General features: G+C 41.2%; 1 protein-coding gene across 1 annotated transcript in view; it reads right to left on the bottom strand.

The window, feature by feature from the left end:
• The window catches only part of PAH (phenylalanine hydroxylase), a 107251-nt gene that overhangs the window by 69993 nt on the left and 13209 nt on the right, over positions 1 to 24049 (bottom strand). Inside the window, exons 2-3 of the mRNA XM_061124166.1 lie at positions 16818 to 16864; positions 789 to 893 (exon numbers count right to left, since the gene is read on the bottom strand). The gene's annotated coding sequence lies outside the window, so the exon portion shown is untranslated. The remainder of the gene's footprint in view (positions 1 to 788; positions 894 to 16817; positions 16865 to 24049) is intronic.

The following is a 24049-nucleotide window of genomic DNA, read 5'->3' as shown; positions in this document are numbered from 1 at the left end:
CAGTAGTGTGCCCATGTGAGCGCTACTCTCTCAATTCATCCCACTCTGAGCCTGCAGAGGATATAAAGATGACTCACGCAAGGCTCCCTGCCGGGTCAATCAGAAATGTATGCTTTTCACAAGGTAAATAAGTGCTGGGAAAGTGTGAGTCTGTGGTCCAAAGTTAGTGTTAGTTAGTAGTTAGTCTAACGAGTTAGTGTTAGTCTAACTAACTAACTAGTTAGTGTTAGTCTATAGTCCAAAGTCTGTAGTCTCTCAGTGTTTGGGGACACTGAGAGAATAGTGCAGTCGTCCTTCTGTATCCATGGAGGACTGACTCCAGGACCCCATGGGTACCAAAACCCCTGGTGCTCAAGACCCTTATATAAAATGGCAGTGCTAGGATAATGAATACAGTCAGGCCTCCCTAGCAGTGAGCTGCACATCTGTGGGTTCAGTCAATCCCAGACAGAAATTTTGGTTGACTCTGAAGGAGGTATGACTTGTAAATAGGAAGGCCAACTGTAATTAATTCAGGCAAAGTTTGATACAGGAAGAGGGAGTCCAATGTTGACTTCCTGGGTGTGCAACCATGATTCTGAATGATCCTAATTATGAAATGGAGAAACCTTAGCTCACAGACAATGAAAGACTTATCTAAGATCACACAGTTGGGCAATGTAAAAGCCTAAGCTGAAAATCAAGTCTTCCAGTTCCAGACCCTATGTTCTTTTCACTGCATCCAACCAGAAGATAACACAGAAGTCTGCTGTGCCATGACTTAAAGCTGAAATGAACAGAGCACTTACCTCAAATAGACGTAAAACTTTGGCCAGCGCACCAACTTCTTCTTTGAGTGAGAAGATCAGCGATACAGCATTTTGATCGGAGTTGCCTTCAATATAGCTCGTTTCCTATAGGAGTAAATGCATTTAAGTAAAATGTTTTTTTCACAGCTCAGCAATTCAGTCCTGTGAAACCTCCAAGGAAGAAGCCAGCATGAACTTTCTCTTCTAGTTAAGCCTTGGAATACAATGAGCTACATACATTCTATATAGAAGTACATGTGCAAGGGAAAATAAGTAAATCAGGAAAAGTAAAACACTAAATGATGCTCATAGATCATATTTCAGTTTTAGAAAACTCTAATTATTCACTGGGGCTTCCCTGGTGGCTCAGATGGTAAACAATCTGTCCTCAATGCAGGAGATCCAGGTTCAACCCCTGGGTTGAGAAGAGTCCCCTAGAGAAGAGAATGACTACCCACTCCAGTATTCTTGCCTGGAGAATTCCATGGACAGAGAAGCCTGGCCAGTTACAGTCCATCGGGTCACAGAGTCAGACATGACTGAATAATTAACACACACAATTATTCACTGATGTCACCAGTCACTCTAAAGAATGCCTTTCAGTGACACTTACCAAGTGCGAGGTACAATCAGGGCTCTGAGAGAAACAAATGAATAAGAAGATGCCCCATTCATCAGCAGCTCACATTTTTACTTAACAGACACATACACAACAAGCAAGGTAAGTAGGAAAAGATCTTAAAGGTGGTATGATGGTTCAATAATTGTCCCAGGAAAACACTGAGAAACAGAAGGTAGAAAATACTAAAATTAGAACACACACAGGCTTTTAGCTCCAAAGACATGGGTTGGAATCCTTTCTCTTCCATTGACCAACCAGAGCACTCTGGGACCAACAGCTTAACCTTCTTAATCTCCTCATTTGTGAAATCAAGCTAATGTATAATCATGCCAAGCCCTATAAAAACAGTATTCAGATGATGAAAGTAAGACAGAGAGAAAATATTTTAAATATAATATTAAGAAAAGCATACAAAATGATGGAAATACTAAAAATACCCAGAAAAGATTTCTTGGCCATCAGTAAAGATCTCGCAGGAGCATTAACTTGCTCCCAGATGCTGGGATCTGAGATACCAATTGTTGAAAAAGAGTCACAGAATTACATAAAAGCACACAAATAACCTACTGAAAGATGGATGTCTTAAAACCGCAAAGCATGTCAAGGATCTAACTCTTTCTCCAGCCACGTGACAGCAAATTAAGGTGGGACTAGGGTTGCCACTCCACAAAGGGTTGGCCGAAGTCTTAAAATTTTAAAGTTAAGGATTAAATTAGGTTTTACAATAATACACAAAGTCCCATGTGTGCCTTCAAATAAACATCATGTATCTAAAACTGGGAACAAAAACTCCATGCAGAACAATTACTCCCTTGTAAGCAAGTTAATGAAATTAGCGGAATGGATGTTGCATTATCTCAGTGAGAAGGCTGTCCTGGGCAGGCTCTTGGTGACTTGGCATCTTAAGCGCTGCGTGGCCACTGATGACCCTTAGGATGAAATTCTTTTAATTCAGAGAATTCATATTTTCCCAGAACCTCACCTGAAACAGTGTGGGGGAAGAACCAGAATTATCAGTAAGTGTGATTAGAGGGAGCCTTGATGAAGAGCAAGACTGAACTGTTATATATCTTTGTATAGACCACAGTACTATCTTTCTAAAAAAATTTTTTTTGGATCTACCATATATTAAAAGCCCCTATAAAGTCGTGTCTGACTCTTTGTGACCCCATGGACTGTAGCACACCAGGCTCCTCTGTCCATGGGATTCTCCAGGCAAGAATACTGGAGTGGGTTGCCATGCCCTCCACCAGGGGATCCTCCCAACCCAGAGATTCAACCTGTGTCTCATGTCTCCTGCACTGCAGGAGGTTCTTTACCACTAGTACCACCTGGTTAGTGTACTGTCCTAAGCATTATAATAAGCACTTGATTTGGATCATCTCATTTAATTTTGATAACTCTCTAGAAAGTAGGTTTTCTCTGAGTGCCGTTTTTATCGATGACAAGAGGAAGGCTTAGAGAAGTGACATAACTCGTCCAGAGCTGCAAGGTTCGCAGTGGAGCCCATGTCACCGGATGCCAGCACTCTGTCCCTGAATCACAACTTCCTATGGGCTCTACTTTCTGCCTCCAACCCTGCCAGAGACACACAAACCAGTCTCTGATGTCAGTCTTCCTCCTAGGAGAGAACACTAAGCCCTCAGTTCTTCCCAGTTTCCTTGAAAGGACAAGAAATTTCTATTTCTAGTTCACTTGGCAACATTTTCCTTTCTGTTGGCCTCCAGGAAACAGAACATTTCAACAGATGTCACCTATGACTAGTGCGATTCAGATGTGAGTGTATGAAACTCTGTCAGCCACCACCTTCCCACTTCCACCCAGTCCAGTCTGACCTTCTCCAGAAACGGCTCTCAGGGTCAGGCCTTTTTTTGGTTCCCACTGACAACAGTCCAGCCCTTAGTGACTGGCAGTGATTGGATGCTCCTAGCAGAATTTAGGGCTTCCCTGAAGGCTCAAACAGTAAAGAATCTGCCTGCAATGTGGGAGACCAAGGTTCGATGCCTGGGTTGGGAAGATCCCCTAAAGGAGGGCATGGCAACCCACTCCAGTATTCTTGTCTGGAGAATCCCCATGAACAGAGGAGCCAGGTGGGCTATAGTTCATGGGGTCACAAGGAGTCAGACATGACTTGGCAACTGAACAACAACATAGCCAACAGTATACAATACCTCTTTTGAATTTTCAAAAATCTCCTTGGTGCCTCATCTCCTGAGATTCACCCTCAGGAAACTCCTCTCCAGAAAACTGACTTCCTCCTTGCTCTTTCAACACCTCACTACAGGAAACGCACTGCTTCCCACCCTCTTCCCCTTTCAAATCCATTACCCTTCCTCGAAAGCCCCAAGGGTAGTATTTCTCTCAGAAAACTCCTGTACTCCTCATCCAAGGTGAATAACCCCTCCTCAGTCTAGGTATTCCATTTGTCTCCTGATGCCCTCATGGGACTTGAGAATAACTGAGTCACAGAGACAGGCTTGTCCACAATCTCATTTTGGGGAAACTATGGGCCAAAGAACGTGACTCAGCTGAGAACACACAGGAAGTGCATGGCAGTTGAGAGCTCAGACTCCTGCTGTGGGAACAGTACGGAGGTTCCGCACAAAACTAAACACAGAATCGCCATATGATCCAGCAGTCCCACTCCTAGACATACATCTGGACAAAACTATATTTCAAAAAAATACATGCACCCCAATATTCATCGCAGCACTATTCATAATAGCTAAGACCTGGAAACAACCGATAGGTCCATCTGACAGATGAATGGATAAAGGTGTAGTACATATATATATACCAGAATATATACATATTGCAATATATATATTGCCGGGAGAAATATCAATAACCCCAAATATGCAGATGACACCACCTTTATTATTTTGAAATGAGGAAACAGACTCAGCAAGATTAAGTGGTTTGTCCAAAGACACTCAGCTAATGAGTGGCAGAGCCTGTAAGTGAACCCAGGTCCAATTACTTCAAAATCCTTAATCTAAATCCCAGTGACCCAACTGGAACAATAGCTCCCCTCTTCAAAGCTTGAGGGACCTGAACTGAAAGGAAGCTCATGGAATTTTGTGAAATGATGTTTCTTGGATGGATTCTGATTCCAATACTGTTCGGTGGACCAGCATGGGATCTTGGGCAAACCTTATCCAGAATGTGTTTAAACTGGCTCATAATCTGTAATTATTTGCTTCAAATAGATATGTGAGTTGACTTAAAAACACATGTACACTCAGGATGCATAAAGGTACAGAAAATTAGTTTAAAAACTAGAAAAGGGGAAAGAAAGCAGGGAGAAAAAAATCTTTACTAGCAACCAAGAAGAAAACAATTTTGATCACTGAGAATTGCACAACTGCCCTCATCTCACATGCTAGAAAAGTAATACTCAAAATTCTCCAAGCAGGGCTTCAACAGTACGTGAACCATGAACTTCCAGATGTTCAAGTTGGATTTACAAAAGGCAGAGAAACCAGAGATCAAATTGCCAACATCTGTTGGATCATCAAAAAAGCAAGAGAATTTCAGAAAAAAATCTACTCCTGCTTTATTGACTATGCCAAAGCCTTTGACTGTGTGGATCACAACAAACTGTGGAAAATTCTTCAAGAGATGGGAATACCAGAACACCTGACCTGCCTCCTGAGAAATCTGTATGCAGGTCAGGAAGCAACAGTTAGAAATGGACATGGACCAACAGACTGGTTCCAAATAGGAAAAGGAGTATGTCAAGGCTGCATATTGTCACCCTGCTTATTTAACTTATATGCAGAGTACATCATGAGAAATGCTAGGCTAGATGAAGCACAAGCTGGAATAAAGATTGCTGGGGGAAATATCAATAACATCAGATATGCAGATGACACTACCCTTATGGCAGAAAGCAAAGAAGAACTAAAGAGCCTCTTAATGAAAGTGAAAGAGGGGAGTGAAAAAGTTGGGTTAAAGCTCAACATTCAGAAAACTAAGATCATGGCATCCAGTCCCATCACTTCATGGCAAATAGATGGGGAAACAGTGGGAACAGTGGCTGACTTTATTTTTTGGGGCTCCAAATTCACTACAGATGGTGATTGCAGCCATGAAATTAAAAGACACTTGCTCCTTGGAAGAAAAGCTATGACCAACCTAGACAGTACATTAAAAAGCAGAGACATTACTTTGTCAACAAAGGTCCATCTAGTCAAAGCTATGGTTTTTCCAGTAGTCATGTATGGATGTGAGAGTTGAACTATAAAGAAAGCTGAGTGCTGAAGTTTGATGCTTTTGAACTGTGGTGTTGGAGAAGACTCTTAAAGAGAGTCAGTTGGACTACAAGGAGATCCAACCAGTCCATCTTAAAGGAAATCAGTCCTGAATATTCATTGGAAGGACTGATGCTGAAGCTGAAACTCCAATCCTTTGGTCACCTGATGCAAAGAACTGACCCTGATGCTGGGAAAGATTGAAGGCAGGAGGAGAAGGGGACAACAGAGGATGAAATGGTTGGATGGCATCACCAACTTGATGGACATGAATTTGAGTAGGCTCTGGGAGTTGGTGATGGACAGGGAAGCCTGGCATGCTACAGTTCACGGTAGCACGTGTCAAAGAGTTGGACAAGACTGAGTGACTGAACTGAACTGAGAAATACACTTAACAACAGAAATAAGTTCCCTTTGCTTTAGTCTAACAAATACATTCTATTGTTAATATATTTGGAAAAAGAGCAGTTTTCATAACTACAAGCAATTAATCTACAGTAAAGATATTCCAGGGGCACTCACTGCTGACCTTAGTGCTTTTGGGGGTCATGGGCAGAGGTCTGTTTTCACATGCGTGATTATACTAACACACATCTACAATGTAAGACACCCAGAAACAAGAACAGACATCCTGCTGTGGATACACCAAGCCTGTACACTGCAGAATTTATCTACAGGAGGAAGCAGTGTGGTTGTTGGAGTGCACAGGGTGTTGGAGTCAGACCCGGGTTTAAACACTGACTCTGTGCCATTTACAGCTATGATTTCTGATTCCTTCGTCTTTTAATCCATTGCCCCATCCTATTTTTCTTCACAGCACTTATCCTCCACACGAAATTATATGTTCATTTGGTTAAATGTTATAGTCTTGTCTCCTCCACAAGAATTTAAGTTTCACCAGGGCAGACTTTATACCAGCTAGCTGTGCCTAGCTCAGAGTAGGTGCTCAATAAGTCTTTGTTGAGTTGAGTGAACGAATGAGCCAGATGTTTCTTGCAGGATTGTTGTGCTTGCATGTGTAGCTCAGCCTTCTATCTGGACTACACCTAAGGTGTTCTGTTTATCTGGATTAGAGCTTCAAGAAGGTAATAAATGTGTCTTTTTGTCAGAGCTGGAGTCCTAGAGACTCAAAGGTGTTAGTAGCTCAGTCCTGTTCAACTCTCTGTGACCCAATGGACTGTAACCCACCAGGCTCCTCTGCCCACAGAATTCTCCAGGCAAGAATACTGGAATGGGTAGCCATTCCCTTCTCCAGGGGATCTTCCTGACCCTGGGATCAAACCTGGGTCTCCCACATGGCAGGCAGATTCTTTACCATCTGAGTCACCAGGGAAGCCCTCCTAGAGACTATTCTTTATCCATCTCCCCCATCCCCCCATTTTACAGATCCCAAACTGAGCCTCTTCACCCAGTTAGGGGACTTCTTGATGACACACAGCATTAGCAAACTAAACACAGAGTCCACATCACCTGATCCCGGGTCCATCACCTTTCCACTGAGAAGCTCCACCAGCCACTGGGCTTGACTCAGCGTATGTTCCTCCTGCCAGTATTCTGACACATTTTGTTGAACAAACAAATCATTTCTGGCAAGACACCCCTGGCACTTCTCCTATACTCCAGAAAGTGTGCTAAGAGCTTTAAAGATATTATTTCACTTGATTCTCATACTAAGTCTAGGATATGGGTATTTTTATTCCAACCTTTCAAATGAATAGACCTGAGGCTCTGCAAAGTTAAATGGCTTGCTTTCAACACACAGGTGTTACAGGGCACTCTCTAAAGTCTCCTCTTTACATGCCCCTCCCCCGCCCCCCCACCCCGGTCATCCATAGTGACCATTTGTGGTTCTTAGGCTTCTAAGTGCTCTGTAAATGAAGTTTTCGGATCCCATGGCTCCCTAACCAGATTGCTGCCTATAACCTCCCACTATGCTTGTGGGGATCCCACGGCCAGCAGCACAGAAGCTAAATAATGGCACAGCTGGGGTCTGTTCTGGGATCTGAAACCCATGGCGTCCCTCTTCAACATGAAGTTCTGTCTCCCAAGTCCTACATACCATTTCCAAAGGAAGTCTTTCTCTTGGGATTTAAAAAAAAAAAAAAAGTCCACTTTTCTGCACTCTCTAGTTATACTAAAGCATCAATCATCCTCTGTCCTCCAGCCCTGGTCTTTAAATCATTCCTAATAATCCTACAGATGACAAATCCCCATAGACCCACCTTATCTCCCAGGGCTGGGCTTTAAGTCTGAACCCTAAATTCTGGGAATGTGGCCAGTCAATTAAAGAACTCTGCAGTTGTTCACCTCATGGGACAGGCAACACTTTCTAGAGAAAAGAATGCACCCTGGTCATTATTCCTGCCACATTTAAGGTTCTCTTACATTCCAAGTTCAAGGCTAACTCTTGAGTATTTTCCTCTGTGTTTAATTTTCTCCTTCCCCAGGTGGGAGTAAGTCTGGGACCTCTTCATGACCCATTTTCTCCCAAAGGTGAAAAAAAGGATATAATTTCTTACAATTTTGCCATTTTGATTCCTGGCTGAGAACACTTGTAAAACATCACAGAAGGGAAATCTGGATGGACCCCAACTCCCATCCCAGATTGTTAAGGACCAATGTACAGAAGAAAAAGAAGGCGACAGAGACTTGTGTAAAGACACACAGCGAGTCCATCCGTGGCAGCTCTGAAAGCCGACCCTCAACTCCTGGAGCTCATTCCCTGAAAGTCACCCAAGAGAGATGTCCTCTCCTTGGGAAACGTGGTGAGCACATGTGTTGTCAACTTCCTAAACGTTTCCATCCTCCTCAAATGAACTCTCAATGTCCTGGTGAGCTGATGGGAGTCGGAAACACCAACACTGCTCAGACCTCTTTCCACGGCGGGGGGTGGGGGGCAAACTCCCCTCCCTGCGCAGCTAAGGCCCCCCAGGCTCACCTGTCCAAAGTCGCTGAGTTTCCTGCCCAAGGCTCCGGTCTCCAAGACCAGAGCTGACATGCTGGCTCGGTAGCGAGGGCCTTCTCTACAGCAGGGAGATTTGCAAACAGCGCAAACAGCACGTAGAGCTGAGGTTTTAAACCTGGCTTTAGGGAGGAGCGCCTCCAAGAAGTCTGCTGCCGCGCACCCGCCGCAGGAACGCCCCCCGATGGGCGTTGTCCTGACGCTGCAGGGCTCTGGGTCGGGACCTGGACTACCCAGACGGGAGGGGCAGGCGGAGCGGCCGGGGAGGGTGGGCGGCTGCCCAGAGGCCGAAGTTGGCTGCCCTCCTGGCATGTTGGAAGGCCAGCGAGGGAGGGCAGGACCACCTGTGCCCTGGCGATTGGACAGGTTGGGCATTTCCAGGACTCTCCAAAGCCCGGGCACAGATTCTCTGCCACTGGAGTAAATCTGTGGCTGCCTGATGAAAACAATTATAAGAAGCAGAGTTAAGATATTAGAGCAACCCACTCCAGTACTCTTGCCTAGAAAACCCCATGGACGGAGGAGCTTGGTGCAGGCTACTGTCCATGAGGTCGCAAAGAGTCGGGCACGACTGAGCGACTTCACTTTCCTTTCTATTAACCACCAAAGAAACGACCTTTTGGGGTCTGACTTCAGAAAACTAAACAGGGGACGCTGTGAATACTGGGCACTGTTGCTAAGCAACAGAGGTGGGAGCACGGCCTGGGCTGAAATGCAGCCCGCGTGTCACTGAGCTGTTTGCAGCGCCGCTGGGAGCACGCAGAAGGGGATGGTGGCAGCACCTTACCAGGACGTTGTGGTAAGGCTGTGGGTAAGAGAAAGCATGAGGTGACACCTTTAACATTAAGGAGAGTTTTTGCCCTTTGAGCCACCCTCCCTCCCAGGTGGCGCTAGTGGTAAAGAACCCGCCTCCCAGTGCAGGAGGCATAAGAGAAGGGGTTCGATCCCTGGGTTAGGAAGATCCCCTGGAGGAGGGCATGGCAACCCACTTCACTATTCTTGTATCCTCTGTCCGTGGGATAGGAGAATTCCTGGAGAATCCCATGGACAGAGGAGCCTGGCAAGCTAGGATCCACAAGGTTGCAGAATCCGAAAGGACTGAAGCGAGGTAACAGAGTTCTTGCCATATAGGTCAGCACCCAGTAACTGGGAGATACTGCTTAAAAGTGCACCATAGAAGTGCTTCCTGCGGACTTTTCTTGTGTGCCAGGTGGTGATGGGGATGCAGGGGGGCCCTGCCTTCATTCTGGAAGACAGACAGCAAACATATAAGTAAGTTTAAGCAGAGTTAAGCCTTCTGAAGAAAATAAAATAGGGGGATGGGCTAATCTGCAGGAAGATGTCATTCACCTCCACTTTTTCAGCTCTAACACTGAGATGAGACACTCATTCCCAGCAGGCAAAACTAATTTATAAGAACACTGCAAAGACAGAAGTTCAGAAAAGATGTGAAACAAATCAAGATCGTCAAGGCCTTGAGTCTCTGCCTAATATTTAGCCAGGAGAGTGTAATGGGCTAAGAGAAAACAAGTCAAGAAGCCAATAATAGAGGCTGCTAGAAATCCACCCATTCCCCTCCCACGATTCTTTGACGGAGTGACCAGGCACGTGCCAAAAGATTAAAAAATAAATCAATAAGTCTCAGATTTGGGATTCAAAACAAGCAGATTGACTCCTGATTCCACCACTAACTTTGGTCAAGTCCTTGCCTCAGTTTGTCTTTAAATGGGGTTTTAACACGGAGCCTGGCTCAGTGCTCTGTGATGACCTAGAGGGTGATATGAAGGTGGGGTGGGAGGGAGGCTCAAGAGACAAGGGGTATATATGCGCTTGTGACTGACTCGTGATGTTGTACTGCACAGACCCACACAACTTTGTGAAGCAATTATCCTCCAATTAAGAATAAATAGATAATAAATTTAAGAGGCAAAAAAATAAAATGGGGTTTTAAGGGTTGTTTAGGATTCTTGGAGCCTCTATTGCATGCCTGGCTTTCTACTGGTTGCTATGAATACAGACATAATTTCTGTTCAAAAGGAGTCTTTGGGTGTGTGATTAATATTCCCTGTGGTCAGATGGAGGATCAATGTTGTTGAACATAGAAGAGCAAGACCTTGACTTCCACCCTCGGGAGAATCCATATCCTTGATCAGACTCCAGTGTTCTTCTAGTGTGATAGACTCGAGGTTCGGCCCCTAGGTCTAGAAGATCCGTTGGAGGAGGAAATGGCAACCCACTCCAGTATACTTGCCTGGAAAGTTCTATGGACAGAGAAGCCTGGTGGGCTGCAGTCCATCGGGCCACCAAGAGTTGGATATGGCTGAGTGACTAAGCTCGCGCATACACACAGACATGAGATGAAGAGTTTTCCTCCACCCCAAGATTGCCTTACAAACATTACTTCATCCCTTGATGTTGCTGCCATACTAAAGAGAGCAATGAATGTGACAACCCTGTTATGTTGCTATTTAAGAGGCATGCAATGAATAAAAGCAAGCAATAACAGCTTCTTACTTAAATAAATGTATACTCTATGGTGGACACTGCCAAGCATTCCCCATGCGTGGTTTCATTTTTCCCCTCCAAAATCTTGATGAATCCCCACTTTATATATAAAGAAACTGAGACACAGAAAGTTTAAGTAAGTGGTTCAAAGTCAAACTACATTTCACCCAGTTCCAAGGCACTGGCTCTTAAGTACTCTTCCTTCCCTTTTAAAAATAAGGACAGTAATGATTTTTAGGACAACAAAATAACAGCACTTCTTTTTTCTTTTCTCATCTACTAAAAATAAGACTCTTAATTTCCTCTCACATAAAAATGACCCAGATCTGTGTTGGGAGGAGAGCACAGTTAGTTGCCTGCTGCTTTAGGGAAAAACATTTAGTAGCTTCTTTTCAAAATTGTTTTGGCTAAAGGGGAAATTTATCCAGGCAATAAGATTAAAACTCACTTACCATGAGATTGCTGCTGACATTAATTTAGTACTAATTAAAAAAAAAACTATCATTTTAATTGGGATGGAATGCAATGTTTTGCTGTTGTGAACAAGGGTGGTACTGAGCCCTAAGAAAATTGGTGTAAAAGGAACACCCAAGAATTCAGCCTGTGTGGAGAGGGTGTGAAGAAAAGGGAATGCTCTTACATTGTTGGTGGGAATGCAAACTAGTACAGCCACTGTGGAGAACAGGGTGGAGATTCCTTAAAAACTGGATATAGAACTGCCTTATGACCCAGCAATCCCACTGCTGGGTGTACACACCAAGGAAACCAGAATTGAAAGAGACACATGTACTCCAATGTTCATCGCAGCACTGTTTACAATAGCCAGGACATGGAAGCAACCTAGATGCCCATCAGCAGGTGAATGGATAAGAAAGCTGTGGTACATATACACCATGGAATATTACTCAGCCGTTAAAAAGAATTCATTTGAATCAGTCCTAATGAGATGGATGAAACTGGAGCCCATTATACAGAGAAGTAAGTCAGAAAGAAAAACAACAATACAGTATATTAACACACATATATATAGAATCTAGAAAGGTGGTAACCCTCTATGCAAGACAGCAAAAGAGACACAGATATAAAGAACAGACTTTTAGACTCTGTGGGAGAAGGTGAGGGTGGGATGATTTGAGAGATCAGCACTGAAACATGTATATTCATATGTGAAATAGATGACCCATCCAAGTTTGATGCATGAAACGGCACTCAAAGCCAGTGCACTGGGACAACCCTGAGGGATGGGGAGGGAGTGGGGGGGTTCAGGATGGGGACACATGTACACCCATGGCTGATTCATGTTAACATATGGCAAAAACCACCACAATATTGTAAAGTAATTAGACTCCAATTAAAATAAATAAATTATTTTTTTTTTTAAAAGAGAGAGCATTCAGCCTGTCGACCACTGAGATTCACTGACCGACCAGGCAGAGGTAGGCACCATGTCGCAAGATGTGCAGTTGTATACCTGGTAAACTTAGAGCTGACCTTCACTGATTTGGAAGTCGAAGATTTCCCAATCACCGCAGGTTATCAAACACTTGTCATTTAACCTCACAGGTAGAGAGTTGAGTTAATCATAATCTCTGAGTTCATGGCAAGTAATCAAAACCTCCAAGGCCCCTCTCTTGTTTTATTTATTCATTCTCTTTTATCTTCATGCCACATTCCCATTCCCTTCCCCTAGATACAACATCCTTAACATGTTTTAATATTTAGTCATGGATTTATTAGCTACAAGGAAATATTGGTGTGTGTACATATTTTTCATGAATATGAGTGATGTCATAATATAGATTTGTTGTTGTTTAGTCATTAAGCCGTGTCCAGCTCTTTTGTGACCCCATGGACTGTAGCCTGCCAGGCTCCTCTGTCCATGGGATTCTCCAGCCAAGAATACCAGAGAAGGTTGCCATTTCCCACTCCAGGGGATCTTACTGACCCAGGGTTTGAACTTGTGTCTCCTGCATCGACAGGCAGATTCCTTACCACTGAACCATCTGAGAAGCCCCAGTATACATTTACTATAGCCTATCAATGTACTACAGATTTTCTGGTTTCTAACTTTTTTCTTCCTACATTCTTGGAATGTGGCCATACAACTGAATGTAGTAACTCTTTGCTCCTTTAGCTAGTGTAGTATATTTCACACTGTATAACTACCATATTTGATTTTTCCATTCCCCAGTGATGGATTCTAAACTGTCTCTAACTTTCCACCACGCCCAATGGTAAAACTGTGATAAATATCCTCATCCTTGTCCTCTTATATCCTGGGTGAGAATTTTTTTTCTGAGATAGAAGGATGAGGTCCTGAATCGTAGCAAACATGCAACCTTAATTTCACAAAGTAATGCCAGATTGCCCCTTTGAATGGCTTGTATGAGTCCACATTCCCATGAGCAGAGTAAATGGGTTCCTGTTGCTAGGTATCCTCAATATTTGGTCTTTTCCAAATGTCTGATTCCTTGCCAGTCTGTTCAATATGAATAGGTATGTCCCCCAGTGGCTCAGCTGGAAAAGAACTGCCAGTCAATGCAGGAGACTCAGGTTTGAACCCTGGGTCAGGAAGATCCCCTGAAGAAGGGAATGGCAACCCTCACCAGTATTCTTGCCTGGAAAATTCCGTGGATGGAGGAGACTGGCAGGCTACAGTCCATGGAGTAGCAAAGGGTCAGACACAACTGCACATGCACACACACACATGTCTACTGAGTGAGTCTGAGCATCTGTGTATTTAAGAACTACACTCTGAATGCTGCTAAGTCGCTTCAGTCGTGTCTGACTCTGTGTGACCCCATAGACGGCAGCCCAACAGGCTCCTCCGTCCCTGGGATTCTCCAGGCAAGAGTACTGGAGTGGGTTGCCATTTCCTTCTCTGATGCATGCTTGCTAAGTTGCTTCAGTCATGTCCGACTCTGTGCGACCCCATAGATGGCAGCCCACCAGGCTCCGCCCTGAATAGTTATCAAACACTTTGCCTATTTTTGTATTAGGATTCCTGGCTTTTGTATTTAATTGCGAGAATAATTTGTGTAGTCTTGATATTAGCCTTTTGCCTTTCTCAGATCACTAAGGATATCATCTCATCACCAATCACTCTTAGTTAACTGTCAACTGGTGTCTTTCCTTGAGAAAAGTTATAATTCAGATATAAAAAATCGATCTTAAAAATGTTGTGGCTTGTGCTATTGAGATATTTTTAAAGAAGTCCTTCCTTATTCCTATGTTGCTATGATACTCACTTCTTTCTTCTGTCATCCTGAGTTTTCTCTTTCACATTCAGATCTTTAATCTTTCTGGATCTCTTGTATATGGGATACAGTAATGACCCAGCTATTTTTTTCTTCTCTCTCCAAATCACAAGTCAGCTTTTCTATAACAAGTGCAAAAAATTCCCCCCAATTTTTATGTCAGAGTTTTCTGAGTCAAGATGAAATTGCCATTGTAACTGAGTCTTTCTCTAAAGCTTAATTTTATTCCATTGGTGTATTGCATTATATCTCTTCTTGTGTCAGTATCATACTACATTTATTATTACAATATGGTCTGATAGTATATCTTAATATCTGGTTGTCAGGTCCCCTTTCTTGCTTGCATGTTTTGAAAAGTTTATTTGGGTATCAGTACACACTTATTCTTCCATATTTCATCTGAAACATTGATTAGTTTAACCCTGAATGTGTTGGATAATCTGTGGACACTTGTGTTAAACAGGAGCAGTCAAGAGTAGACACACACACTAGATCCAAGTTTATGAATGAAGCCAAAGTTTCTTCATCAAGATTATACTTGATGTAGGTTTTTGATGTTATGTAAATCATTGGATTTACAAAATCTCTTTGCCCTTGTGTGCTGAGGCTTGTTTTTATTATAAAGCACTGAATTTATTGCTAAAAAGCATTTTTCCAAGAAAATGATGTGATGTATTTCCTTTCATCTATTAATATAATGAATCACATTGGTAGATTTTTTTTTAGATGTTAAACTCTTCTTATATGCCAGGATAAACCTTCTTTGATTATGATATATTAATTTTTATTACACTAGTAGATACAGTTAGCTTATGTTTTATATAAGATTTTCCCATCTCTTTTCAGTAGTGAAATGAAACTGAAATTTTATTACTTGTACCATCATCTTGTTTTGAAATCAAGGTTATAGTAATCCTGCTCAAGGAGTTGTACAACTTCCCTTGTTTTTATAATTTCTGGAATAACCTATAGAAGATAGAAAGTATTTGTTTCTTGACGATTTGGTAGGACCTCTTGTAAATAAATTGGACTGAAATTTTGGAAAGCAGGAAAAGTAATATAGCTCAATTTATTTCACTTTTGTTGGCATATTTATATTTTATGTTTCTTCTCAGCTTGTATTTTTTCAGAAATTAATTCATTCTGTCAAGGTCTCAACAAAACTAACATATTACTGTTTATAATATTCTTTTCTTATTTTTTGGAGTTCTATTGTGTCTATATTTATTTTTCCTTTTTTACTTTGTATTTTGTTTATCTGAATTTTCTCTTGTCCTGCCAGATGTTTGCCCAATAAGAGTCAGCATTTCATAAGACGGCTCCTCTTTGTTGTTTGTGTTGTCCTCTATTTCGTTGTTTTTCTCCACTTTTCTTTACTATGTTGTGTTTGAGCTTGCTTTGTTGTTCTTTTCCAAACTTTTTGAGTTGAACACTTAGCTTATTTGTTTTTAATTTTCTTTGTTTCCTGATAAATGCATTTAAAATGAAGTATTTCTAAGTACTGCTTTGGCTGTGTCTCATTAATTTGATATAGTTAGTGTTTTTGTTATTGTTTGGTTCTAAGCTTTGAATATAATGATCTCAATAATTCAAGAGTTATTAGTAGTCTGTTATTTAAATTCAAAATACTGGAGATGTTTTTAGTTCTCAGTTTTAAAATTTATAACTGAATTACCTCATGGCTAAAGAGCCCAGTCTTTGTCACTATGATTCTTTGGGGTTTGTTGAAGCTTTATTGGTGACCAAGTACATATGGCCAATTTTTGTTTTCAGATATTCAAAATTTTCAGATACAGTAGAAAAAATAGGTATTCTTTATTTCTTAGATATAGATAGATACAGATCTCTTAACATCCTCACTTCAGAAGTTAATAGATCAGATCAAAAAACTGATATAAAACACAAACAACACATTCAAACATTTATACAGAGATTATAATATACATACATATCTTGTGTTTTAATCTAATCTGACAATTTCTTCTTATTAGTAAGCTTAACCCATTTAAATTTATTATAACAACTTTTATGTTAGGGCATATTTCTTTTATTTTATTTCATATTTTCCATTTCCTGCACTTTCTCTTGATTTCATTTTCTCCTTTTTAACCTTTCTATGGAAGAACAAATCAAGTTTTGCTCTTATGATAAAAAAGTTTTCCCTTCTCTTTGTTTTTCTTTGCTGGTTGTTATGGCCTGAAATGTTTGTGTCCCCCCTAAAGTTCATATTGCGATGCCTCATCCTCAGTGTGATGGTGTTTAGAACTGAGGAATTTGGGAGGTGATTAGGATGTGAAGATGGAGCCCTCATGAGAGGGATTAGTGCCCTTATGGGAGGAGACATAAAAGAGTTTGTTTCTTCTCTCTGCTCTTTACTGTGTATCATACTGTGAGAAGATGGCCATCTGAAAACCAGGAAAGGGTTCTCACCAAACAGTAGATCTGCTAGCACCTTGATCTTGTCCCAGCCTCCAAAACTGTAAGACAAAGAAAAAGTGTTTGCTATTTTAGCCACCCAGTCTATGGTATATTTGTTATAGCAGACCAAACTAAGACACTGGTTATCTGTAAGTTGTTATTTATTTTTTCCATTTTGATATAATGTTTAATTTCATTTATTTGCATTTGAAGAGTTACACACTCATGTGGATCAAAAATCCAAAAGTAAAAGCATAAATAATGAAAATTCTCTCACACTCCCACATCCTTCAGCTGCCTGATTCTCTGCCTCCAAAGACAACCAACATTATTATTTTCTTCCAGAGACTTTAAAGCAAATATATGTTTGCATTTGTGTGTGTACATGTATTCTTTCTCTTCCATTCAAATAGTAGCACAACATACATGGTACCTTGCCATTTTAAACTTTTATCTTAATAACATGTCTTGGGATCATCCTGCTTACTATATACCTTCTTCATTCTTTTTTTTTTTGGCAGAGCTGCACAGCCTGAAAGATCTTAGTTCCCTCACCAGAGATTGAAGCCATGCAGCATGCAGTGGAAGCTCGAAGTCCTTACCACTGGACTGCCAGGGAGTTCCTCGTCATTCTTTTTAATAGCTCCATGGTACTTCTTTGTATAAATCATCATAATTCAACTAGTATTCTGTTAATTAACAGTTTTGTTGTTTCCAATCTTTTGCTAATACAAATAATGCTGTGATAAGTGACTTTTATGTGCATCATTTTACGTGTATGTTAGCTTATGTCTGTATGAAAAAAAGACTGTGGGTAGAATTTCTGGGTCAAAAGGTATGGACCTATATCATTTCGATAGATACTGGCAAATTATCTTCCAGAGCATGACCATATAGTTTATCATCTAAGCTGGAATTTTTTGGTAGTGAAAGTAGTGCTAATGATAATTACACTGACATGACAGGTATAAATTGGGACTATCTAAGGCAAATCATCATGAATAGTTTTCCAGTCCTTATGGGTTCTGACAGGTCATACACTATCAGATAAATATTTTCATCTGATCTATTTTATCTATTTGTTTTCTATCTATTTTCTATTTATCTATTTATTTATCTATTACCTATTTATTTCATTTATTTCCTATAATTTTTCCAGCCCAATATGAGGTTGCTTACCTCAGTATTGACAATTCTTAACAAATAGGTTCAGATACACAGAAAAACCAGACATCACTTGAGGAAACCTAAAAATCTGCCAAGTCAGGATTCACAGCAAAATGGTCATCAACCTTATCTGGGGATGAGCAGGGCTATAGCCTTCTTGGGTGAGTACACACAGGCAGACTAGAATATTTGAGGGAATGAGGGATCTATCAGACCTTACGGGAGCTCAGCACTTGCCTTCACACCAACCTGATGACCTTGAGACTAAGGCAGGCCTGGATCGCAGAGCCTTTCCTGGGTCACGCAGAAGTCATTGACCTCAGCCATCCATTGCATAAGCTGATGGAGATGCTATAGCACAAAACCTTGACCTAACTTCCCACTTGCCATCTCTTTGCACTAAGGTGAACCACTTGAGCCAAGAACATTTATGAATTCATCACCGTGAGAGGAGAACCCACACATGTGGCCTTTAGACGGGCCATGAGACCTCTTCTGCACTTACAAATTTTAAAATCCTTGAAAATCTTGAGGGGGAAAAAATCTCATTATAGTTTTTTATTTTTCATTTTTAGCTGATTTATTTTTTGTCCTCTATTTTTTTTATGGTTTATTTTTTTTTTATTAGTTGGAGGCTAATTACTTCACAACATTTCAGTGGGTTTTGTCATACATTGATATGAATCAGCCATAGAGTTACACGTATTCCCCATCCCGATCCCCCCTCCCACCTCCCTCTCCACTGTTTATAATAGCCAGGACATGGAAGCAACCTAGATGCCCATCAGCAGATGAATGGATAAGGAAGCTGTGGTACATATACACCATGGAATATTACTCAGCCATTAAAAAGAATTCATTTGAATCAGTTCTGAGATGGATGAAACTGGAGCCCATTATACAGAGTGAAGTAAGCCAGAAAGATAAAGAACATTACAGCATACTATCACATATATATGGAACTCATTATAGTTTTAATTAGAATATCTTTTATTTTGAGCAAGGTTTCTATTTACTTTTCTGTGAATTATTTATACCTTGAGTTATACCCCTTCCCTTTACAGTTTAAATCATTGGACAGGACAGAGGCTTAGGGCTTTATCCCCAAGCCCTGCCCCCAACCTCAGTTACACCGCACTGTGGAAGATACCTGCTCTTCATGGAAGCATCTATAGGTATAATCTAGTGTTGTTGTTCTCTGGCACAGACACACAAAAGATGTCCCAACTCTGATTATTTCTCTAACAGAGAGTCTTGTATTTAGCTTGGAGATTTCCCACTGGGGGATTTAAAATATGGTTCTGTGGTCTGAGTGATGGCCTCTGACTTAAAGAGGTTCATCCCACAATGAATTGTCTCTTTGGGGTCATCTCACCATGTAGCCTATTTCAAGAAAGACATACCTCTGTCCTTCCAACAGAGGAGTCTAGCTTGCTCTCACTGTGACCACACATTCATGTTCAATATTCAAATAAGCTAGAGAGTTTCTTGCCCATATACAAGAGTTAGGCATAGTCTGTCCATCCCCTAAATTCCAGAGGACAAAGGCCATGTTCTCTGTTAGGCTCTTTGTAACCTTCCTAACTTGCTGTAAAGTGAAGGAGAAAGAAGTCTGGGAAGAAAGAGTAAGATAAATATCTTATGATATTGCTTCTATGTAGAATCTTAAAAGTCGGTACAAATGAACCTATCTACAAAATATAAATAGAGTTACAGATGCAGAAAACAAAGTTATTGGTACCAGGATGGGCGGGTAGGGAGGGATAAATTGGGAGACTGGGAAAAAAGAAAGGAGAAGCGTGACAGCATACTAATCAGTGGAAAGGAAAGATGTCCCAGCAAACTAACAAATCTCTCTCTAATAAATTTTCTATTCCAGCCATTTGTGTTAGTCTCCTAGACTGCCCTTATAAATCCTTAAAGTGAGTGTTGAGCTGAGGGTTGCAAAATGGGCTTAAGCGTCTCTTAGAATGTCCTGCGTAGAATGGCAGACTCCAAAAGAACAACCACAAAACAATCACATTTAACATATATTAGACTAGTAACAGGAACTACAGTCCTCAAACAAATTCAGATATTCCTTTACGTGTGTAATTAGGGTATGCATTTGTGTAGAATTTAGGAAAGGAGCATGTGGAGAGGTAATTTCCACAGCATTTCTGCATGTCGTGGACTACCTTTTCAAAGATATTGGCAGAGCAAACAGCCTTGGAGCTGGGAGATAAGACCCTGTGGGTCAAAGGGCAGAATGTTGATCAGCATGATAGATGGAGAACCTCTCCATCCCAGAAGACATCCCATGATGCTTTCTCCTCTACCCAGAGATGATTTTCATATGTCCCAGGGTAAAGATAATGCCTCACTTTGGAGAGGAGGATGGGAAAGTTGCCATCAATCCTTAAATAAGATCAGAGTTTCCTGAGCTCTTTGTTCCTCTGCTGTGACACAAATCCAACGTGTGCTCAGCACCTGCCCAGATCCACTCTGCGCTGATGCCCATGGACTTGAGGGACCGGGGGAGCCAACAGGAACATAAAACATGTTGCCTGCTGTGCTCTGAGAAATTTACTGCTTAAGTTCATTTGGGTTTGTTGTTTCCTTACTGGCCAACTTCATGGAAACTTGACACGTCAGCCTAGTAGCTACACTGATATTTGGGAACTGCTTAACCCACTTGATGGAGAAGAAACAAAGATGTGGCATCTGTGGCGAGTTGCCCCATTTTCTTTCTCCCTCTCTCTCAGGAAATAAAAGCTCTGAATGTTAGCTATCCAGCCCCAAAGGCTTCCCATAATAAAAGCATCACCCAGCTAGGTGTAATCACAGGTCTAATATTTGATCAAGGAAATGCAAAGAGAGGGGTTTCCCAGATGGAGCTAGTGGTAAAAAAAAATCCCTCCTGCCAATGAAGGAGACATAAAAGGCACGAGTTCAATCGCTGGGTCAGAAAGATCCCCTGGAGGAGGGCATGGCAACCCACTCCAGAGTTTTTGCCCGGAGAATCCCACGGACAGAGGAGACTTGTGCGCTACTGCCCATGGGGTCCCGAAGAGTCGGACGTGACTGAAACAACATAGCACACACAGAGAGAAGAGGTCTGTGCAGCACCTATGAATTGTTCCTGAAGGAAGCCTGTCCTCCTCCTTTTATTTTCTCCTTACTGCAGGTTGGAATGCAGAAGTGCTGACTGGAGATGGAGCAGCCGTATTGGATTGTGAGGTAAACATAGGAATGGGAGCCATGCTTTTCAGAGCAAAAAAGAGAAGGAACAAGACAGGAGGAGCCTGATTCTCGACACCACGGACCATCACTCCAGCAGCCTTGGACTGCTGCCTCAGACACTGACCTAGGAGAAAAATTAACTTCTATTTTGTTTAAACCCATGTTATTTTGAAATTTCTGCCACTCATGGCCAAGTCTACATCTAGCAATATGACAGATGTGAGAATAATATTTCAGATGGATTTATCTATGCAAGAACTACTCTTTCCTCATCAGAATTTAAAAAACAGTGCAATACCTCACTGTAAAAAATTTCGGAGACCCCACATTTCACACCTTGCAAAGTCAACTGTCTGTGAGCTTCTTCAGAACCTCATTCCTGTGATCTGCTTCTTTTCAGTCTAACTTTTCCCTCACAGACCACCCAGAAACCTGAAGATTACTATCAATCAATGCCCACACAAACTAATAATCAATGTACATAGTGGTTTCCATCAAAGTAAGAGTTAAGGCAAAGTATTTTAGGAATTATTAGCAGAACTCAGACATTTCCTCAGGTTATAATAAAATCAGTTGGTAAACCAAGTGCACTTGATCGAAGGTTTTTATTATCTATATGTATAGATAGATAGATAGATAGATAGATAGACAGACAGACATAGATATAAATCTTAAGACTCTGGAGCCGTTAGCCCTTTTGGCAACATCAGGTTGAAGTCACTTAGTATCATTCATACATTGTCATTCATACACTCATTCATTAAACAAATTGTTGTGTATATTCCGTTCCTCTTCCAGGGAATCTTTCTGACCCAGCGGCGACTGAATATACTCTTGAAGCATCAGGCACGGTTCAAGACATTGGTGAGCAGGACAGCCCATGCGCTCACTGATTTCACATTCTTTTAAGGGGGATATGATGAGTAAACAAGAAGGGAAGATACACTCAGTATTAATGATGGCCAAGAAGAAATAAAGTTTTAAAAAGAGGTATTATAAAGGAAATAAACTGTTCTGAAGAGGCCGATTCGAGTTGGATGCAAAAGGATGCCCTATTCAACCAGGTAATATTTAAACTGAGAACTGAATTTTGAGAAGTCTCAACTCCAAATGCAAAGATGAGAGGGCAGAAGGATCCCACTGAAGGGAACATTTCAGAAAATCTCTAAAACAATGAGCAGTGGAACTTTTTTGAGGAACAGAGGCCTATCATGACTGAAGTAGACAGTGAAAGGGAGAGAGGGGTGAGTTGAGTTTTGAGAGATGGGCAGAACGAGCTCTTGTATTTATAGCCATGGTGCACTAAAGCCTGCTTATATAGGCGTGAGAGAGTGCATTCTTCAGTTTTGTGAGATTGTTGCTAAACACATCCCTGACTATAAACTAAATTATATAAACTTAAAATTAAATAAGTTATATTTAAAACAAAGGTAATAAATCCTCAAGATGTTATTTCATAATTATTTTACTAAATCTTATTATTCATGCTCCTAAGGTTATTTATGTCCATTTATCTGTGTGGTAAAAACATACTACCACATCTCTGTTCTCAACTTCATGCTCACATTGGTAGCTTGAAATCTGCCAAAGCAGGAATATTTACTCCATGGAAATCAGCAAACCCCGCACGTCAGGAGTGAAGTCAGTGGGTTGTTAAACATTTACCACCATCCCATCAACAATAGCTACAGCAGCAAAACCACAAGTAGGACTGGTTCAAAGTCAGAAGCCTCAGAGGCAGGACAACAAAGTCAGTCCAGAGATTGAAGACACTTCGGGGCAGAATGGGCTCAGCCACTGGTCAATAGAGCGATGGCATCAAATCCAAGTAGGTCAGAGTAAGATTCGGTCTAAGAAAAATCCAAAGCCAAAGCCAGGGGACGCTGCCCCAGTGTTGGGGCTCAGTTGGTCAAGGCGAACACCACCTCCTCCAAAAACACTGCCCCAGGTGGGAGTGGTCGCCCCTGACTCAGGTCACATCTTGACTTTCCTTCAATAACTAAACTTATAAATTCTCTTGTCTTGTTTTCCCTATTCTGTCTCCTCCTTCAAGATTAAGAACTCTCAGTCTAGAGACCAAATCTTAGTCTTTCTAAATTCCAGGACTAAGCATGGTGTCTGGTTCATTATACGAAGTGCTCATTCATATTAGTTTAATAGAGAATGTAGAAAAATATGTACAAAGATGTTCAGATCAAAAAAAGTTTGGGGAGAAATGAAAACTTCATCAATAGGGGAATTAATTAAATTATATTTCATTCACACAATAGATACAATCATAAAATTATTTTTTAAATCATAAACATTTATCATACTTCATAAACATTTATCATACTCCAAATACACACAGTTCAACTCATGACTGATAAAAGAAAAACATAAAGTCTTATATTCCACATTGTGTAAATATGTCAGGAGGCATACAAAAACAACAAAAAGGAATGAGAAAGAGGAATTTTCTCTAGTTATGGGATTGGGGGAACAGGTTTTGTTGCTGTGGTTATTATCTTTTCCATTTAAATGTATATAAGGAAGGAAATTTGCAAGGAATAAAGGAGCTTGTCTAGAAAATTTTCCCAAAGCCATATTGGATTTCTAATTAGACATAAAAGGCTATCCCTCAGCTTTACTCTTTTTGTCTCCTCCTCTCTGGAAACAGAAAGGAACAAATATTTATTCTGTATTTAAATATTTATTCAGTGCCAGGCACTTTGCAGAGGCTGTCTTATTTAATTCATTCTAGAATCCAGGGGGATAGATTTTGGATATTCCTGCTGTATGGATGAGGAATCTGAGATATAAGCAAAAGACCGGCGGTGGTGATGTTAGTCTTGAGAAAAATACCCATTATCCTT

This window comes from Dama dama, chromosome 22 (assembly GCF_033118175.1).
Source record: "Dama dama isolate Ldn47 chromosome 22, ASM3311817v1, whole genome shotgun sequence".
Classification (NCBI taxonomy): domain Eukaryota; kingdom Metazoa; phylum Chordata; class Mammalia; order Artiodactyla; family Cervidae; genus Dama; species Dama dama.
The sequence above is the reverse complement of the archived record's forward strand: the minus strand, read 5'-3'. Positions and strand labels throughout refer to the sequence as shown.